An 18476-nucleotide genomic window follows, 5' to 3' on the forward strand; every position below is an offset into this window, starting at 1 on the left:
GGAATTTTGTGATTTTGCGAACGTTTAGAATATATTGCTATATATTCGTAAGGGTGCGTTCACACTACGGAATTCCCACGGAATTCCACTCGTGAGCTTTACATTAGTGTGAATGGGTCTCCGCGAGACCCGTTCACACTGCGGAATTTCAGTGGCGGAAATTCCGCCTCTGAAATTGTTCCGCGCAAAGAAAGAACATGTTCATTCTTTGTGCGGATTTCGCGAGCACTGCATAGCCGTCAATGGTGACGGCTCAGTGCCTCGCGCCCCTAGCGCCAAAGCATCAGCGGCGGTGGCCGCCCGGCGGAATCTCCGCTCTCGGAATTCAGCGAGCGGAGATTCCGCAGTGTGAACGCACCCTTATGACGAATATATATATTATGCACATTTTTATGCAAATTTTTTTGTGAATTTTCCATGCGAATTTTGGCATGGAAAAAAAGGGGAACGAACACAGCAAATATGTGAATTTCACAAACATAGGATGAATAATCATCAATATATTCGGAAATATCGCAAATTCGAATATGGCCCCTGCTGCTCATCACTCATAACAGAGCACCACCAATATAGCGGCATTTGTGTGTGTTCATGTGCATGACACAGCCTTCCAACTAATGTGTACTGAGCCCTAATCGCAGCTAGGGTCGCCACCTTTCTTGCAAAAACATACCAGCCATGCTAATTTGCATAATCCATTATATATGCATAACATCACAGGGTACACATAATTGGGGAACATTTTGTCCTATTCTGACTCCTTTAACTTTTTATTTCTCCTTATACAGGGCTGTATGATGGCTCATTTTTTGCACCCCAATCTGTAGTTTTTAACATTTTTTAATCACCTTTTAATCGCTTTGTTTATTAAATTTGGGAGTTGCAGTTAGTTACTAACTACAACTCCCAGAATGCCCTGATACAGCCTGTGGCTCAGCAGCTGCCCCAAACAAAAACTACAACTCCCAGCATGTTGGACTATATAGTAGTATATAGTGTAGGTCAGTGTTTCCCAACCAGGGGTGCCTCCAGCTGTTGCAAAACTACAACTCCCAGCATGTTGGACTATATAGTAGTATATAGTATAGGTCAGAGTTTTCCAACCAGGGGTGCCTCCAGCTGTTGCAAAACTACAACTCCCAGCATGTTGGACTATATAGTAGTATATAGTATAGGTCAGAGTTTCCCAACCAGGGTGCCTCCAGCTGTTGCAAAACTACAACTCCCAGCATGTTGGACTATATAGTAGTATGTAGTATAGGTCAGTGTTTCCCAACCAGGGTGCCTCCAGCTGTTCCAAAACTACAACTCCCAGCATGTTGGACTATATAGTAGTATGTAGTATAGGTCAGTGTTTCCCAACCAGGGTGCCTCCAGCTGTTACAAAACTACAACTCCGAGCATGTTGGACTATATAGTAGTATATAGTGTAGGTCAGAGTTTCCCAACCAGGGGTGCCTCCAGCTTCTGCAAAACTACAATTCCCAGCATGCCCGGACAGCCAACGGCTGTCCGGGCATGCTGGGAGTTGTAGTTTTACAATAGTTTGAGGTGCTCTGGTTGGGAAACAGTGGTGTAGTATATAGTGTAACATTCTGGGAGTTGGAGGATTGGTTGGATAAATACCAACCATTGCATTGCTGACATTTCTAATATAAAAATACCGTCAGGTTGGCCAAAATACCAGCTGCACCGATAACATGGCAGCCCTAATGGCAAGAGTGCCAGACTCTGCCTATCTTTGCATTTATCTACAAAAGTAACAAGACGCTCAAAGGGAAATGAAACGAGAACATGGACGAGGAGCCGTCGCCATCATGACAATATCCGAAATGTATCAATGGTTAATGATGTGAAACGGGAGACGTAATGGTATTCTGTTTATTTTGGTGCCAGCGTCTAATAAAACCTCTAAAACAATAACAAGTAGGGGGCACGTTTTAATTTCTTGCGCCAAACGTCTCTTCTCCTTTTCCGAGTAGATTTCTCTGCGAATTTTGGAAGCTAATCCCGGGCTGTTGTGAATTTGTTTTAATTAAGATGAAACCTAATCCTCTTGTTTTTTTGTACCTTCCACCTCTGATGCATTTCACTTGCTGCTCTATAACATTAATATGAATTTTTCTTCATAATCCCGGAGTAGGTTATGAAAACAATACGGGGAAAATGTTTTTTTTTTTCGATTTTATAATCCTCAGCCGTTCTTGATGAAAATGAAGCTTGGACTGCGGCGACAATGATGCCTCCGGATCTGTGAGCGGGTGAATGGGAATAGAGCTGCCTTAGTTCAGCCCTGTTTATCAATAAATCATGCATTAACCCAATAAAGTCCCATTCGGGAATGTAAAATTGATGGCCAGTCGTAATGCCTAAAGGCCGTCAATGTTTCATTGATGGGGGTTGGATTTCCGGTCTGCAGTGTGTACCCTTCATTGTTTACATAGGCACAGCTGCTTGTCTGTATGAGGGGCTATGTATGATACTCTAGCTTAAAGGGGCAAAATCCATATCAAACAATTATGGCATCTCAACAGACACGAAACCGTGCTAAAAATCCAGTGGGATAAAAAAAATCAATGGGAATTATGTAAACTGTGTAAAACAACCGGCTCATCTAGACAGGGATGGGTGCTCTTGTTCTAGAGATGGGTGCTGTTCCCAGAGGTGGGACCATGTTTATCAGACATTAAAGGGGTACTCCGCTTCTAGACATCCTATCCCCTATCCAAAGGATAGGGAATAAGATGTTAATCGTGGGAGACCCCCGCAATCTCGGCTGTGGCACCCCAGACATCCGGTGCACATAGCGAACTTCTGGGTGGAGGCTCGTGATGTCACGGCCACGCCCACTCAACGCAATGGAAGGGGGCGTGGGCATGACGTCACAAGCGCGGCGTGGACGTGATGTCAAGAGCCTCCGGCGCTAAACCCGATGCTCTAAACAAACACCGGGTGCAGCAGGGAGATTGCAGGGGTCCCCAGTAGCGGGACCCCCCGGAATAAGATGTCTAGGGGCAGAATACCCCTTTAAGGACGTATCCTGTGATGGGAATATCCCTTTAAAGGGGTAGTCCAGTGATGAAAAATGTATCTCCTATACTAAGGATAGGGGATAAGTTTCAGATCACGGGGGGGTCCGACCGCTGGGGCCCCCCGCCATCTCCTGTACGGGGCCCCGGCTCACTGGCCAGATAGCACTTGTTGATCACAGTACGAAGCGGCCGCCGACACGCCCCCTCAATACAACTCTATGGCAGAGCCGGAGATTGTCGAAAGCAGAGCTCCGGCTCTGCCATAGAGTTGTATTGAGGGGTCGTGTCAGCCACCGCTTCGTGCGGTGGTCAACACAGCCCCTTCCCGTGGGCTGTCGGGGCCCCGTACAGGAGATCGCGGGGGGCCCCAATTGTTTGACTCCCCGCGATCTGAAACTTATCCCCTATCTTTAGGATAGGGGATATGTTTTTCACCACTGGATATCTCCTTTAAGTGAATGTAATGATGAGGTCCAGAGGTTGGACACTCACTGATCAAACATTTAATGCCATAGAGCCCATTTATTGAACGTTAACCTGGACTTTATCATGTAAGCAGTGGCTAGGTCCACAGTCTTTGGTATTGAGGAGTTAAGGCCTTGCCAGGGCCTTAGGCCTTGCAATACTAAGGCAGGGGATTTCCGCTAAGAAGAACATACACTCTTTCAGTTGAGGTCTTTGCTTTACAAGTAAATGACAAATCCATGGTAGAAACAAAGTTCTTCATGGGAATGTGTCATCAGGAAATGATGTTGATTGAATCAAGTGCAGTGTCCCAGTACCAGTCTCTAAGCTGCTGAAGCATACAGGTTGTAGTATGGCTCTAGGATGTATCCTGTCAAATCTTGTTCGGGTATTTTGAGTTAAACTTGTCTAACATAGGTCCAGTAGTTTGTCTTCACACCAAAATTGGGATTCTTCTAGGTCATATTATCTTTGCTTTTGGTATGAGATATGGCGGCAGCCTGGCAGGTCCTTTGGAAAATGTTCAAATTTCCCTTTCTTCTTTCTTCTCTTCTGATGCCCAGGCCTACAGCGCTTTCAGTATTGCACTCCAAGAAGGCTGCCGCTTATAGGTGACCAGAGCATCTCCTTCAGTTCATTCTTCGGTAGCACAGTAAAAAACTTGAGTGGCAAAGTGCCGCCCCAGTTAAGGTACCGCCTGGGTCCAATGAACCCACTGGGATGGTAGGGCTGGCCTTGAGGGGTATTCTTCTGTGTAAAAATTGCACTGAACTTAAATACAAGTTGTTCTCCATAAACTCTAACTTTAGAGGTTTTATTTCCTGGGGCCTTGTGTACAGAAAACAGCTTATTTAAAATAGTGATTTGTGGAATCTACATAGTTATAAAGAGTTGCCCCACTACTGCCACATGATACTACAACCCTCATCATTCTCCTCAGTCTACATATATAATCCAATTTCTGACATCACTATCTTGACATTTGTGCAATCTGAATGTTAAAACCATAGTTAAAACCAACTGTCCACCCTGCCATACCAAAAACCCACATATCTCGGCCAGAAAGGTGCATCAAGATACTGTACTGTAAATTGCTCTGTAATCAGGGGACCCTAAGCTAATGACACGGTCTCATTGTTTGGGAGTTTGCCACAGGTCCTCTTAACGGGGTACTCCGCTGCCCCAGCATTCAGAACATTTTGTACCGAACGCTTGGAGCGGGCGGCAGGGGTTGTGACATCACAGATACGCCCCTCGTGACATCACGCCTTACCCCCTCAATGCAAGTCTATGGGAGGGGGTGTGGTGGCTGCCCCTCCCATAGACTTACATTAAGGGGGTGTGGTGTGATGTCACAAGGGGGCGTGGTCATGATGTCACAACCCTGCTGCCTTCACCCAGCATTCTAAACGAACGCTAGGTACTGAACAGAGATTGTGGGGGTACCGTCGCTGGGACCTCCACGATCTCTGTTTGGTACCCGGTGTATCCTTTGGATAGGGGATGAGATGTCTTGGGGCGGACTACCCCTTTAATGGAAGGTCCAGAACTTCAAGCAGGATAGTCTTTAGCACAGAGTTCCCCCACAATAGAAGATGACAGAAGTGCTTGCTTCTCACAGGCACACAGTGTACAGGTAGTCCTCCGCCAAGAAAGCAGTCTAGACATGTCTCTCCTCTAGACAGAAAACTAACCTTCCCCAGAGTCACGACTACTACCTGACACTTGAAAGCCCAGACAATAGTTACAGCAATCGAATAGCATTTCCAGGAAATTCTGTACATGACACAATGTGCGAGAGCAAAAGCAGCAGAAAACACGTATTCCGCATTGAAATGTCTAGAAACAATAACCTTGGCAGAATTTCACTGTTCATGAGTGTAAGGCGCTGTTCTAAAGTACAGGGCCAACCACATAAAGTGACTACTGCACCAATCCTGGAGAGATTTATGAATTACCCTAATGTGGCCTGGAGGGACATGGGGCACAATGTCCTTCTCAGCAGATTCATTGCCTTGGCAAAATACTATAGCCGAAGTCACCTCCTAAATAAGCACAAAAGTAATGGAATTTCCTCTAGCAACTTAGTTACAGTGTCTCCAGGCCTAACAACAATAATGGTCATTACAGTAATTCAGTCCAGGTGACCATTCGTGAATATACAGCATGTCACATTATTGTAAATATTTTCTTCTATCCTTTTATGTGACAACACTAAAGAAATTACCCTCTGTTACAATGTAAATTGAGTGAACAGCGTGTATAAGGCTGCATTCACACTTCGTTTCTACATTATGGGTGACGGATCCGGCAGGGGAGGGGCAAACCGGACTCTCTCGTACCCCAGCCGGACCAGCACTGAACTCCATATACTTTAATGAGCCGACCGGAGTAAAACGGTTACTCCGGTCAGCTCATTTTTGACCTGTATCCGGTTTTGTGATTGGACCTAAAACCAAAGTATACTACGGTTTTATGTCCGGTCAGGAAACCGCATACGGGTCAAAAATGAGCCGACTGGAGTCACTGTTTTACTCCGGTCGGCTCATTAAAGTAAATGGAGTCCAACGCTGGTCTGTCTGGGGTACAGGAGAGGCCGATTTGCCCCTCCCCCAGGGGGATCCGGCACCTGTAATGTAAAACGAAGTGTGAATGCAGTGTTTAACCCCTTAAGGACCGGGGTTTTTTCCGTTTTTGCATTTTCGTTTTTTGCTCCTTGCCTTTAAAAAATCATAACTCTTTCAATTTTGAACCTAAAAATCCATATGATGGCTTATTTTTTGCGCCACCAAATCTACTTTGTAATGACATCAGTCATTTTGGCCAAAAATCTACGGTGAAACGGAAAAAAAAATTATTGTGCGACAACATTGAAAAAAAAACACGCCGTTTTGTAACTTTTGGGGGCTTCCGTTTCTACGTAGTACATTTTTCGGTAAAAATTACACATTATCTTTATTCTGTAGGTCCATACGATTAAAATGATACCCTACTTATATAGGTTTGATTTTGTTGGACTTCTGGAAAAAATCATAACTACATGCAGGAAAATGAATACGTTTAAAATTGTCATCTTCTGACCCCTATAACTTTTTTATTTTTCCGTGTATGGGGCGGTATGAGGGCTAATTTTTTGCGCCGTGATCTGAAGTTTTTAACGGTACAATTTTTGCATTGATAGGACTTATTGATCGCTTTTTATTCATTTTTCAATTATATAAAAAGTGACCAAAAATGCACTATTTTAGACTTTGGAATTTTTTTGCGCGCACGCCATTGACTGAGCGGTTTAATTAATGATTTATTTTTATAATTCGGACATTTCCGCACGCGGTGATACCATATATATTTATTTTTATCTTTATTTACACTGTGTTTTTTTTTTTTATTGGAAAAGGGGGGTGATTCAAACTTTTAATAGGGGAGGAGTTAAATGATCTTTATTCACTTTTTTTTTCACTTTTTTTTTGCAGTGTAATAGGTCCCATAGGGACCTATAACACTGCACACACTGATCTTTGTTATCCCATAGGGACCTATAACACTGCACACACTGATCTTTGTTATCCCATAGGGACCTATAACACTGCACACACTGATCTTTGTTATCCCATAGGGACCTATAACACTGCACACACTGATCTTCATCATTGATCACTGGTTTCTCATAAGAAACCAGTGATCAACGATTCTGCCGCATGACTGCTCATGCCTGGATCTCAGGCACTGAGCAGTCATTCGGCGCTGTCCTGTCAGCTGTTCGGGATGCCGCGATTAGCCGCGGCTATTCCGAACAGCCCGACTGAGCTAGCCGGCAACTTTCACTTTTGCTTTTAGCCACGCGGCTCAGCTCTGAGCGCGCGGCTAAAGGGTTAATAGCGTGCGGCGCCGCGATTGGCGCTGCGCGCTATTAGAGGCGGGTCCCGGCTTCACTATAACGCCGGGCCCGCCGTGATTATATCAGGAGAGCAGGACCAAGGACGTACCGGTACGTCCTTGGTCCTTAAGGGGTTAATGTTGTGCCCCACAATGACACACAACCATTAAACCCTTAAAGGGGTACTACGATGCTCAGCATTTGGAACAAACTGTTCCGAACGCTGGAGCCGATGCCGGGAGCTCGTGACGTCATAGCCCCACCCGCTCATGACGGCTCACATCATGAGGGGGCGGGGCTATGACGTCACGAGCTCCCGGCATTGGCTCCAGCTCCAGACTTAACAACAAGAACATTTTTTGCACCTGAACACTGTCACTTTAAGCATTAATAACTCTGGGATGCCTTTACTTTATTTGATTCCAAGATTGTTTTTTTTTATGTAACATATTGTACTTTAACATAGTGGTTAATTTTCGTCGATACTTGCATCATTTCTTGGTGAAAAATTCCAAAATTTCATGAAAAATTTGAAAATTTTGCATTTTTCTAACTTTGAAGCTCTCTGCTTGTAAGGAAAATAGACATACCAAATAAATTATATATTGATTCACATATACAATATGTCTTATTTATATTTGCATCATAAAGTTGACATGTGTTTACTTTTGGAAGATATCAGAGGGCTTCAAAGTTCAGCAGCAATTTTCCAATTTTTCCCAAATTTTTCAAAATCGGAATTTTAAGGGACCAGTTCAGTTTTGAAGTGGATTTGAGGGGCCTTTATATTAGAAATACCCTATAAATGACCCCATTATAAAAACTTCACCGCTCAAAGTATTCAAAATGACATTCAGAAAGTTTGTTAACCCTTTAGGTGTTTCACAGGAATAGCAGCAAAGTGAAGGAGAAAATTCTAAATCTCCATTTTTTTTTTACCTCAACATGTTCTGGTAGACCAAGTTATTGAATTTTTAAAAGCGGTAAAAGGAGAAAAAGCCCCCAAAATGTGTGACCCAATTTCTTTTGAGTAAGGAAATACCTCATATGTGAACGTTAAGTGCTCTGTGGGTGCACTAGAGGGCTCAGAAGCGAAGGAGCGACAATGGGATTTTGGAGAGTGAATTTTGCTAAAATGGTTTTTGGGGGGCATGTCACATTTGGGAAGCCCTTATGGTGCCACATGGCATAATATTTTGGAAACTACACCCCTCATGGCACGTAAAAAGGGGTACAGTGAGCCTCAACACAGGTGTTTGATGACTTTTTGGTAAAGTCGGATGTGTAAATGCATTTTTTTCCCCTAGATTTACAATTTTTACAAGAGGTAAAAGGAGAAAATGGCTCCCAAAAGTTGTAACCCCATTTCCAGTATGGAAATACACCCATGTGTGGACATAAATTGCTCTGTGGGTGCACTACAATGCTCAGAAGAGAAGGAGCCACATTTGGCTTTTTAAAAGTAAATTTTGCTGAAATTGTTTTTTTTTGGGGGGGGGGGCATGTTATATTTAGGAAGCCCCTATGGTGCCATGGAACACTATATGGGAAACAACACCCCTCAAGGAACATAACAAGGGGTACAGTGAGCCTTTACACTCCACAAGTGTTTGACAAATTTCCGCTTATGTTGAACGTGAAAATGAAAAATGAGATTTTTATTTTTTTCACAAAAATGCTGATGTTACCTCAAATTTTTCTTTTTCACAAGGGGTAATAGGAGAAAAAGCCTCCCAATTTTTTTTTACCCCAATTCTTAAAAAATGGATGTAAAGTGCTCTGCGGGCGAACTACAATGCTCAGGAGAGAAGGAGCGCCATTGGGCTTTTGGAGAGAGAATTTGGTTGGAATGGCAGTTGGGGGCCATGTACATTTACAAAGCCCCCATGGTGATAGAACAGTGGACCTCCCCCCACATGTGACCCTCTTTTGGAAACTACACCCCCCATGGAATGTAATATGGGGTGCAGTGAGTATTTACAACCCACTGGTGTCTTACAGATTTTTTGAACAGTGGTCCATGAAAAAGATTTTTTTTATTTTATTTGCACAGCCCTCTGTTCCAAAGATCTGTCTAACACCAAGGGGGTGTAAATGCTCACTGCACCCCTTATTACATTCCATGAGAGGTGTAGTTTTCTGGTGTAGTTCTGGCACCATGGGGGCTTTATAATTGCTTTATAATTGCTTTATAATTGCACATGGCCTTCAATTCCAGACACATTCTCTCTCCAAAAGCCCAATGGCGCTCCTTCTCTTCTGAGCATTGTAGTGCACCCACAGAGCACTTTACATCCAGGGGTATTTCCATGCTAAGAAGAAATTGTGTTACAAATTTCAGGGGGGGGGGGCTTTTTTCCTATTACCCCTTGGGAAAATGAAAAATTCAGGACAACACCAGCATTTTAGTGAAAAAATTATAATTTCATTGTCATGTCCAAATTTAACGAAAATTCTTCAAACACCTGTGGGGTGTTAAGGCTCACTATACCCCTTGTTACGATCCATGAGAGGTGTAGTTTCCAAAATGTTTTTTTTTTTGCGTTTATGTCAGAACCGCTGTAACCATAAGCCCCCCTGTGCAAATTACTTCAAATGTACATAGTGCACACTCACTCCTGAGCCATGTTGTGCGCCTGCAGAGCATTTTACGCCCACATACAAATTTTGGGGGTCTTTTTTTCTTTTACCTCTTGTGAAAATGAAAAGTATGGGGCAACACCAGCATGTTATTGTAAAAAATAAATTTTGTTTCCAATAACATGTTGGAGTAGACCCCAACTTTATCTTTTCATAAGGGGTAAAAGGAGAAAAAGCCCCTCAAAATTTGTTAGGCAATTTCCCCATATGTGGTCCTAAACTGTTGCCTTGAAATACGGCAGGGCTCCAAAGTGAGAGAGTGCCATGCGCATTGGGACGGACCCGGATGCAAGAATTACACTTGCCTCCGATACCAAAAATTTCAGTGACAGGAGGCAGCGGCTAAGAAAAGCCGCTCCTCCCATTCACCAAAACGTCCCATCCCCCCTGTACAGCAGAAGCCACTGGCCGATGTTAGGAGGCGGGGTCTATTCTGGGAAGGGGCGGGGCCTGTATAGTACTGAAGAATGTAGGAAGTGGTAAGTTGCTGGCTGCTGGGGGTGTGTGATAGTGTAATGAAGAGGGATATTATAGACATGGGACTGTATGTTGGAGGGAGAGAGCGATGTTATTTACATGGGACTGCATATAGGTGGCAGGGTAGTGATGTTATGTACATGGGACTGTATATACGTGGTAGGGTAGTGATGCTATGTACATGTGACTGTATATAGGTGGTAGGGTAGTGATGCTATGTACATGTGACTTTATATAGCTGGTAGGGTAGTGATGCTATTTACAGAGACCAGAGGCAAGTACAAGTGATGAGTGCTGCGGGGCTTCTCCCTGTTTGTGCGGCACTATTGTGCAGGTAGTGACCAAAGTACACCCGGGAGGGCCACAGCATCTTGTATCTCCACCTGCTACCGGAAGCATGTAAGGGAGGTAACCTGCTGCTTCTGGGGTCATGTCTGGGCTTCTGTTTCTTAAAGGGACTTTGCATCTGAAATCAATATTTTATAGAAAACTTTGCCAATATGGATTCCCATACTTTTATAATATCTTCTTTTCCCAAGGTCGATCAGGCTGATAACAGTAGCAGTAGACTATTTCCCATTGAAAATATGTTATGTGCAGTTTCCCATTAAGCTTTTAAAGGACCTGTAGACCCAGCCTGACCTGAAAGGCAAAACTTTACTTTTCTGTAAATTGTGAAAAATTACAGGGAAAGCTATAAGGGAGGATGCGGGTTTTATGATGGACTACAACTTCCAGCACATCCTGACAACCTTAGTGCCTTTGGATTTTGATACGTTGCCTGCAATGTATTATTTGGGGTACAAAGCGGACCCCCCTAAACTGCAGAGAAGTCATGGTGGTGCGCCATGTAGACACTACACTCGGTTTTATAAAACAGTGTTTTGATGCTGTTACAAAACTACAACTCCCATCATGTCCTGGCAGTCTGGATCCTCTATTACAGTTTTTCCTACCACGTGGTCTACAGCTTCTGCAAAAATTCAACTCCCAGCATTTCCTGACAACTAAATCTGTGGCTTTTTGGTTGTTCCAAAACTACATCTCCCTGCATACGAGTTGTAGTTTTAGAACAACCAGACAGACACAGATTGAAAAGCTCAGCTATGAGGTGATGTCACCTTACATGCTTAGATTGGATGTATAAATGGAGAGACTGCTCTGGTGAGCATCCTTGACTTGTACCACTATACGCAGAGTAAGAAGCCTCTGTCCACAGTTGACTTCCATAATAAAAATGTTTTTGTTTGTTTTTTTACCCCCTCAGTGCCAGAAAGAAGTAGTGTAGTGTGTGGAGCATAGCCCATGCTACCCATAGTGGAAGTGCTTAAACTTGCATGCGGGTGTGGTTAGGGGTTTGGCTGGAAATCTCTTTTTCCCAGGACTTGTCCCCTGAGGGTGCCTCCAGCGGTTGCAAAACTCCCAGCATGCCGTGACAGTCTTTTGCAACCGCTGGAGGCTCCGTTTTGGAAACAGTGCATACCAGACGCTTTTCATTTTTATTGGAAGGGGGGAGGTAACTGTGTAGGGGTATGTTTATATGTAGTGTTTTACTTTTTATTTTGTGTAGGTGTAGTATAGTGTTGTGTTTTTAGGGTACATTCACACAGAAGGGGGCTCACAGTGAGTTTTCTGCTGGGAGTTTGAGCTGCAGCGGAAAACCCCCTCCCATGTGTACATTCACATGGGGGGGCAACCTCCAGCTGTTGCAAAACTACAACTGGGAGCTGTTAGTAAGCAGCAGCAGGAGGCGAACAGTGCTTACCTCCTGCTGTTGGATCCCTCCACCACAGACCGCCAGGACCGCTGCCTCAGGAGACCACTGCTGCCACTCGGCACCGTCGCCACATTGAGACTCCCCCCACCGCCGATCACCTGCTGATGCTGCCCAGCAGGATGGGTTATTGGTACCCAGTGCCACCCCACTCCTGCTGGGCAAGGGTGATTGGTGCCGATTCAGACTGCACCAATCACCCTTTTTTACCGGGTCACTGGTGACCCAATTGACCTGGAATCGCCGCAAATCGCTGATCTGAATTGTCTCAGGACCCCTCCAGGGGTTTGCACGGGGTGCCTGCAGGGGGAACAGAGAGGGAACTGTGGTCTGCATTGCAGCAGAAAATGCCGGTGCGTTCAGGCGCTCTCCTCGCAAGTGTAGATCAATCCAAGGTTGGATACAAATCAAATCCAAAATGGGAAATGATATATAGGCAAAAGGATTTTATTTAACATAAAAAAATATAAATAAAATGGGGATAGTAAAAGAAGGCCGTAACATGGGGGGTGGGACAACGCGTTTTGAAGGGCGTGATCCCTTCTTCGTCAGGTCCAATGGTTATGCAGATGGAGATGTCGTCATTTATACTGGTGAGTAAAAGACCGCGAAAATCATACACAGGTGTTGCGGAACAGTAAATCTCTTAAAAATGACATATCCTTAGTTCTAAAACAGTTAAAAATTAATAAAAAAGGATTTTAACAAAACAATTTGATGTTATAAAAGAACAATGAATAAAATATGCGATTACATTTATAAGATTGTGCATAAACTCAATACTACAGTTACTGATAGCTCTCTCTTCGTACAGAACCTCGGTGTACTGGTATGCTAGGAAAAATGCGGACTCTGTTTAGTGCAACAGAATGGGACCTGTCCATTCTTAGTATGGGAGACTCCGGGGGAACAAAAAAATAAAAATAAAAAAAAAAAGCTGTATATCTCTATTGCACACATTCATATTTTTATGTATGATTATTTGTATTTTTGATATTTATATTTTTGATATCGTATCTCCAGGAAATTTAGTATTATCTTAGTTTCATGCGCTGGCCAGATTTAGCGAATCAATTCGATCGCTTCATTAAGCCCGTGAGGTTGTAACGTTTGGAGATGGTAGATCCAATACATTTCCTTTTTTACTAGAGCTTCCAAACAGTTCCCACAATTTTCTGGGATATGGTCTATAGGTAAAATGGTTATGCTGTCTTCGGTTCCTCCATGTTTTGTCGACAGGTGCCTGGAGAGGCTATGGCACATGTAGTTCTTTTTGATATTACATCTATGTTGATTTAATCTAATGTGTAACTGCTGTGATGTCCGGCCCACATACTGTTTTTCACAGATACAGGTAAAAAGATAAATGACACATTTGGTCTGACAGGTCATGTGGAACTTGATAGGAAATTTTTCTTTTGTGTGTGAGCTGAAAAACTCTATACTTCCATCTTCGATTTTCCGACAGCAGAGGCATCTTCTCTTGCCGCATTTATAAACCCCTTTCTTATATGAAGATTCTATTGTATTAACTTTTTTGAAGGTTTGTCTCTTCAATTTGCTTGGAGCGATGATATTTTTTAAAGAAGGCGCTCTCCTGAAGGTAAGTCCCGGATGGGATGGTATAATATCCTCAGGTATGGATCACTTTTCAAAAGGTTCCAATGTTTATTCAGGATGTTTTTTATTTTATGGTGACCCATAGAATAAGTAGTAATAAAATTGATATTATAATTGGCCTTCACTTTTTCTTCTGTAGACTTAACATCTAGAAGTCCGCCAACAACTGGAAGCGAGCCGGACCTGGCGACAGGCACCCCCCCTGGGTAAGTCTCCGTACTTTATTATATGCATGATTTATAAGTGTTTTTGGGTAGCCCTTGGCTATAAAACGATTTTTTAGAATTATGGACTGTTTGGAAAAGGTACTTGAATCTGTGCAATTTTTTCTGACTCGGCGGAACTGGCCGTAAGGAATATTCTCTTTCCACTTTTTGTAATGTCCGCTGAGAAAAGGGACATAACTATTTGAATCTACGGTCTTAAAAAATGTAGCCGTTGTAATTTTATTATTTTCATGGGAAATCGAAAGGTCTAGGAATTCGATGGTCGTGTCTGATATATTAGGGATAAAGTTGATGCCCCAGTTTTTATTCATATCAGAGATAACATTTTCAATTTGTCCTAATGAACCTTTCCTGAGTATGAACAGATAGTCTATATAACATTTATAGACGATGGCGTGTTCCTGGAAAAGGGCATTTTTGGAAAGATGTTCTTCCTCAAATTGGCCCATAAACAAATTAGCATACGATGGGGCGACCCTTGTCCCCATCGCCGTGCCTCGGGTCTGTTGCATGGTTATCCCATCATAGATGAAAAAATTATTGTCTAAAATTAGTTTTAGACAGTCCATAAAAAAGGTCACTTGTTCTGGAGGTATTCTAGAGTCGGCTTCTAAGAAGGATCGTGTACTTTTTAGACCTAGTTCATGTTTAATATTGCTATAGAGAGCAGATACATCCATAGTTACAAATAGCATATTTTTTTCCCATGGTATATCTTTTAATATTGTGATTAACTGGTCCGAGTTCTTTAAATAACTCGGTAAGTTCTGGACATAATCCTGTAAGACTAAATCCAAATATTGGGAGATGTTACTGGTTGCGCAGTTCACGCCAGAAATAATCGGTCTACCTGGAGGACATTTCGGGTCCTTGTGTACCTTCGGCAGATGGTAATAAAAGGGATAAGAGGGATTCCGTATCCATAAGAAGCTTTTTTCTCTTTTGCTAATAATATTTTTTGATAGATTTTTGTCAAGGAGGTCTATGATCTCCCGTTGTAGAGTGGAGAACGGATCTCCTTCAATCTGTTTATAATAATTTGCATCTCCCAGGATTTTCCACGCTTCTGTGTTGTAATCATCATAGTTTTGAACTACAATACCGCCCCCCTTATCGGCGGGGCGTATAACTATGTTTTCATTATTTTTCAAGGATTTCAATGCTTTCTGTTCCTTTAAATAGCCCTCCTTTGTTCTTGATTTAAATTTCTCCGGGAGGCTCTTTAGTTCTTCAGCTACTAGATCATGGAAAGATTTTAGAAAGTGTCCTTGACTCTCCACAGGATAGAATCTTGATTTCGGCTTGACATCTGGATGTATCCCTATTTCTAGTGGAATGTCTATATTTTTTGGGTTTTTTGACCACTCTGATGAATTGTGAGGCGTCTCGTAAAATTGTGTAGATCCAGAAATAAATCGAATTTGTCAGGATTATGTCTAGGGCAATAGGATAAACATTTCTGTAACAGAGATAATTCTCCTGGGTTTAAAACATGATCAGATAAATTAAATATTTTTATTATTGTAGTATTTTAATTGGTTTCTGTACTTGTTCCGCTTTGTGTTAAGGAAGTACATTTTCGTAGTTTTTTCTTGGTATTTTTCCGGTGTTGTCTATTTTTTCCTCCTCTGGTACCTCTTCGAGTTTTCTTTTGATAGTTTTCCGGGTTTGGAAATAATCCGTTATAGTCTTGGTTTTGGTGGGGCATGTCTCTAAAAAAGGAACCGAAGTTGAGCTATTAGAAATCGCTTTGGTTCTAATATCAGGTGGAAGAGCCTCAATTGGAATTACTTGTAACTTGGTAATGTGGTCAGTCCCCATATTAATAGAATTGGATACTGTAGATCCAAAGGGTGACATGGGGAAGAGGTTTTCAGAAGATGGGATGGATGGTTTTGGAGCGTGAATTTCAGCTGTTGTACTAATAGTGTGTTTATTGGCCAAGTTGAGAAAAGGCACCAAGGCTACATTCCCAGTGTCAGAATTGTCCACTATGATTGAAGGTTGAGAACCAGTGGGGGATGTTGCGGGACTAATATCGTGTACAGTGATTAGTGATGCGTTCAGTATAGTGTCATGAGAGCAGGTTGATGGTGGAGATAATTGTATTGTGATGGGTGAGATTTTCTCCGGATTTTGCTTGCTGTCGGTTTCAATGGTGGCTTTGAGTCTTTTTATGGAATCCCTAATATTTTTGATGCGATGTTCAATTTCCGGGTGAGCCATTGTTGGGGTCCCAGTGTTTGGGTAGGTATTTAACACTCTATTCACAGTTGGATTCGTGGGAGTCCCCATGGGTGTGGGGGGATTATAGTGGGCCGTCTGGAATCTAGAGTTTCGCCAGGTATTATGTGTTCTCCTCCTGTTTCCATTGTGATAACGATTGGTAGGTTGTTCCCATGGTTTATGGGGGGGATTATGATTCCAAGGTCTTTCAAAAGTATTATTAGATGGTCTGGTGAACCTGGGGACAAGAGGCAAGGATCCAGGGGTTTGATTTTGTCGAACAGGAGTCGTATTCCCAAGTGTATTCGATGTATCCTTTTTTCCAGTGTTATAGTTAGCAGTAGGATTTTTGTGCCAACTTCTGTATACATTAGATGTTTTATCGATACGATCCCGATTAAGTTTGTTTGCTTTTTTCTCTATTATTTCTCTTTGTGTCTTTTGTATTCTAAGGGAGATCTTGTTATTTAGAGTGCTGAACTGATCATAGGAGGAATATTCCTCTAGGTTTTTTATACAGTCTTTTATTTTACCTGTAAGAGAATTACACAAATTTTCCCTTTTTGTTTTTATGTGATTAATCATCATCTCTGAACATTTTGTTAGAAGGGAATCCCATTCACATTTGTAACATTCATCATCTTTAAAAGTGGGGTCTATAGTCAAACGCAAACCTCTCGGTGCAAGATTTTCATTCAAATATATCTTTAAAAATTCAATGTCTACACTGTGTCTTAATTCATCTACTAATAGATTTTCAAGTTCATTAAACATATCAGTCATTTTTCCCAAACCATCAATGCCCTTTTCCAGGAACACGCCATCGTCTATAAACGTTATATAGACGATCTGTTCATACTCAGGAAAGGTTCATTAGGACAAATTGAAAATGTTATCTCTGATATGAATAAAAACAACTGGGGCATCAACTTTATCCCTAATATATCAGACACGACCATCGAATTCCTAGACCTTTCGATTTCCCATGAAAATAATAAAATTACAACGGCTACATTTTTTAAGACCGTAGATTCAAATAGTTATGTCCCTTTTCTAAGCGGACGTTACAAAAAGTGGAAAGAGAATATTCCTTACGGCCAGTTCCGCCGAGTCAGAAAAAATTGCACAGATTCAAGTACCTTTTCCAAACAGTCCATAATTCTAAAAAATCGTTTTATAGCCAAGGGCTTTTTTTTTTTTTTTTTTTTGTTCCCCCGGAGTCTCCCATACTAAGAATGGACAGGTCCCATTCTGTTGCACTAAACAGAATCTGCATTTTTCCTAGCATACCAGTACACCGAGGTTCTGTACGAAGAGAGAGCTATCAGTAACTGTAGTATTGAGTTTATGCACAATCTTATGAATGTAATCGCATATTTTATTCATTGTTCTTTTATAACATCAAATTGTTTTGTTAAAATCCTTTTTTATAAATTTTTAACTGTTTTAGAACTAAGGATATGTCATTTTTAAGAGATTTACTGTTCCGCAACACCTGTGTATGATTTTCGCGGTCTTTTACTCACCAGTATAAATGACGACATCTCCATCTGCATAACCATTGGACCTGACGAAACGCCCTTCGAAACGCGTTGTCCCACCCCCCATGTTACGGCCTTCTTTTACTATCCCCATTTTATTTATATTTTTTTATGTTAAATAAAATCCTTTTGCCTATATATCATTTCACATTTTGGATTTGATTTGTATCCAACCTTGGATTGATCTACACTTGCGAGGAGAGCGCCTGAACGCACCGGCATTTTCTGCTGCAATGCAGACCACAGTTCCCTCTATTTCCAAGACCGCCTAGGATCATCCTAAGATGGAGAAGGTGACGTGGCAGCACTCCCGGACTTTCTATTCACTACGCTATATGGTGTTGTACCCGTAGTGCAACACCCAAAGGTGAGCAGAACTGCTTCTCTTCTCATTTACCCTCAGTTATTAGGAGTAACGGCACATTGCTGCGCTTTTTTTCTGTTCCCTTTTCTTTCTATAGTTTCTCTGCAGGGGGGACCGGAATTCCTACGGGTGTACAGGTACGCCCTATGTCCGTACAAGGACGCCAGGGCGTACCTGTACGCCCTTGGTCCTTAAGGGGTGTTCCAGTAGAGAACTTTTTTTTTTTTTTTTTT

At 42.3% G+C, this 18476-nt stretch overlaps 1 long non-coding RNA gene across 1 annotated transcript in view; it reads left to right on the top strand.

Annotated features, from left to right (window-relative positions):
- The window catches only part of LOC130290285 (uncharacterized), a 28056-nt gene extending 10119 nt beyond the window's left edge, over positions 1 to 17937 (top strand). The window contains exons 3-4 of the long non-coding RNA XR_008847553.1: positions 14025 to 14091; positions 17868 to 17937. This is a non-coding gene — a long non-coding RNA (uncharacterized LOC130290285). The remainder of the gene's footprint in view (positions 1 to 14024; positions 14092 to 17867) is intronic.
- The last annotated feature ends 539 nt before the right edge of the window (positions 17938 to 18476 follow it).

The sequence above is a fragment of the Hyla sarda genome, chromosome 9 (assembly GCF_029499605.1).
Source record: "Hyla sarda isolate aHylSar1 chromosome 9, aHylSar1.hap1, whole genome shotgun sequence".
In the NCBI taxonomy this organism is placed as follows: Eukaryota; Metazoa; Chordata; class Amphibia; order Anura; family Hylidae; genus Hyla; species Hyla sarda.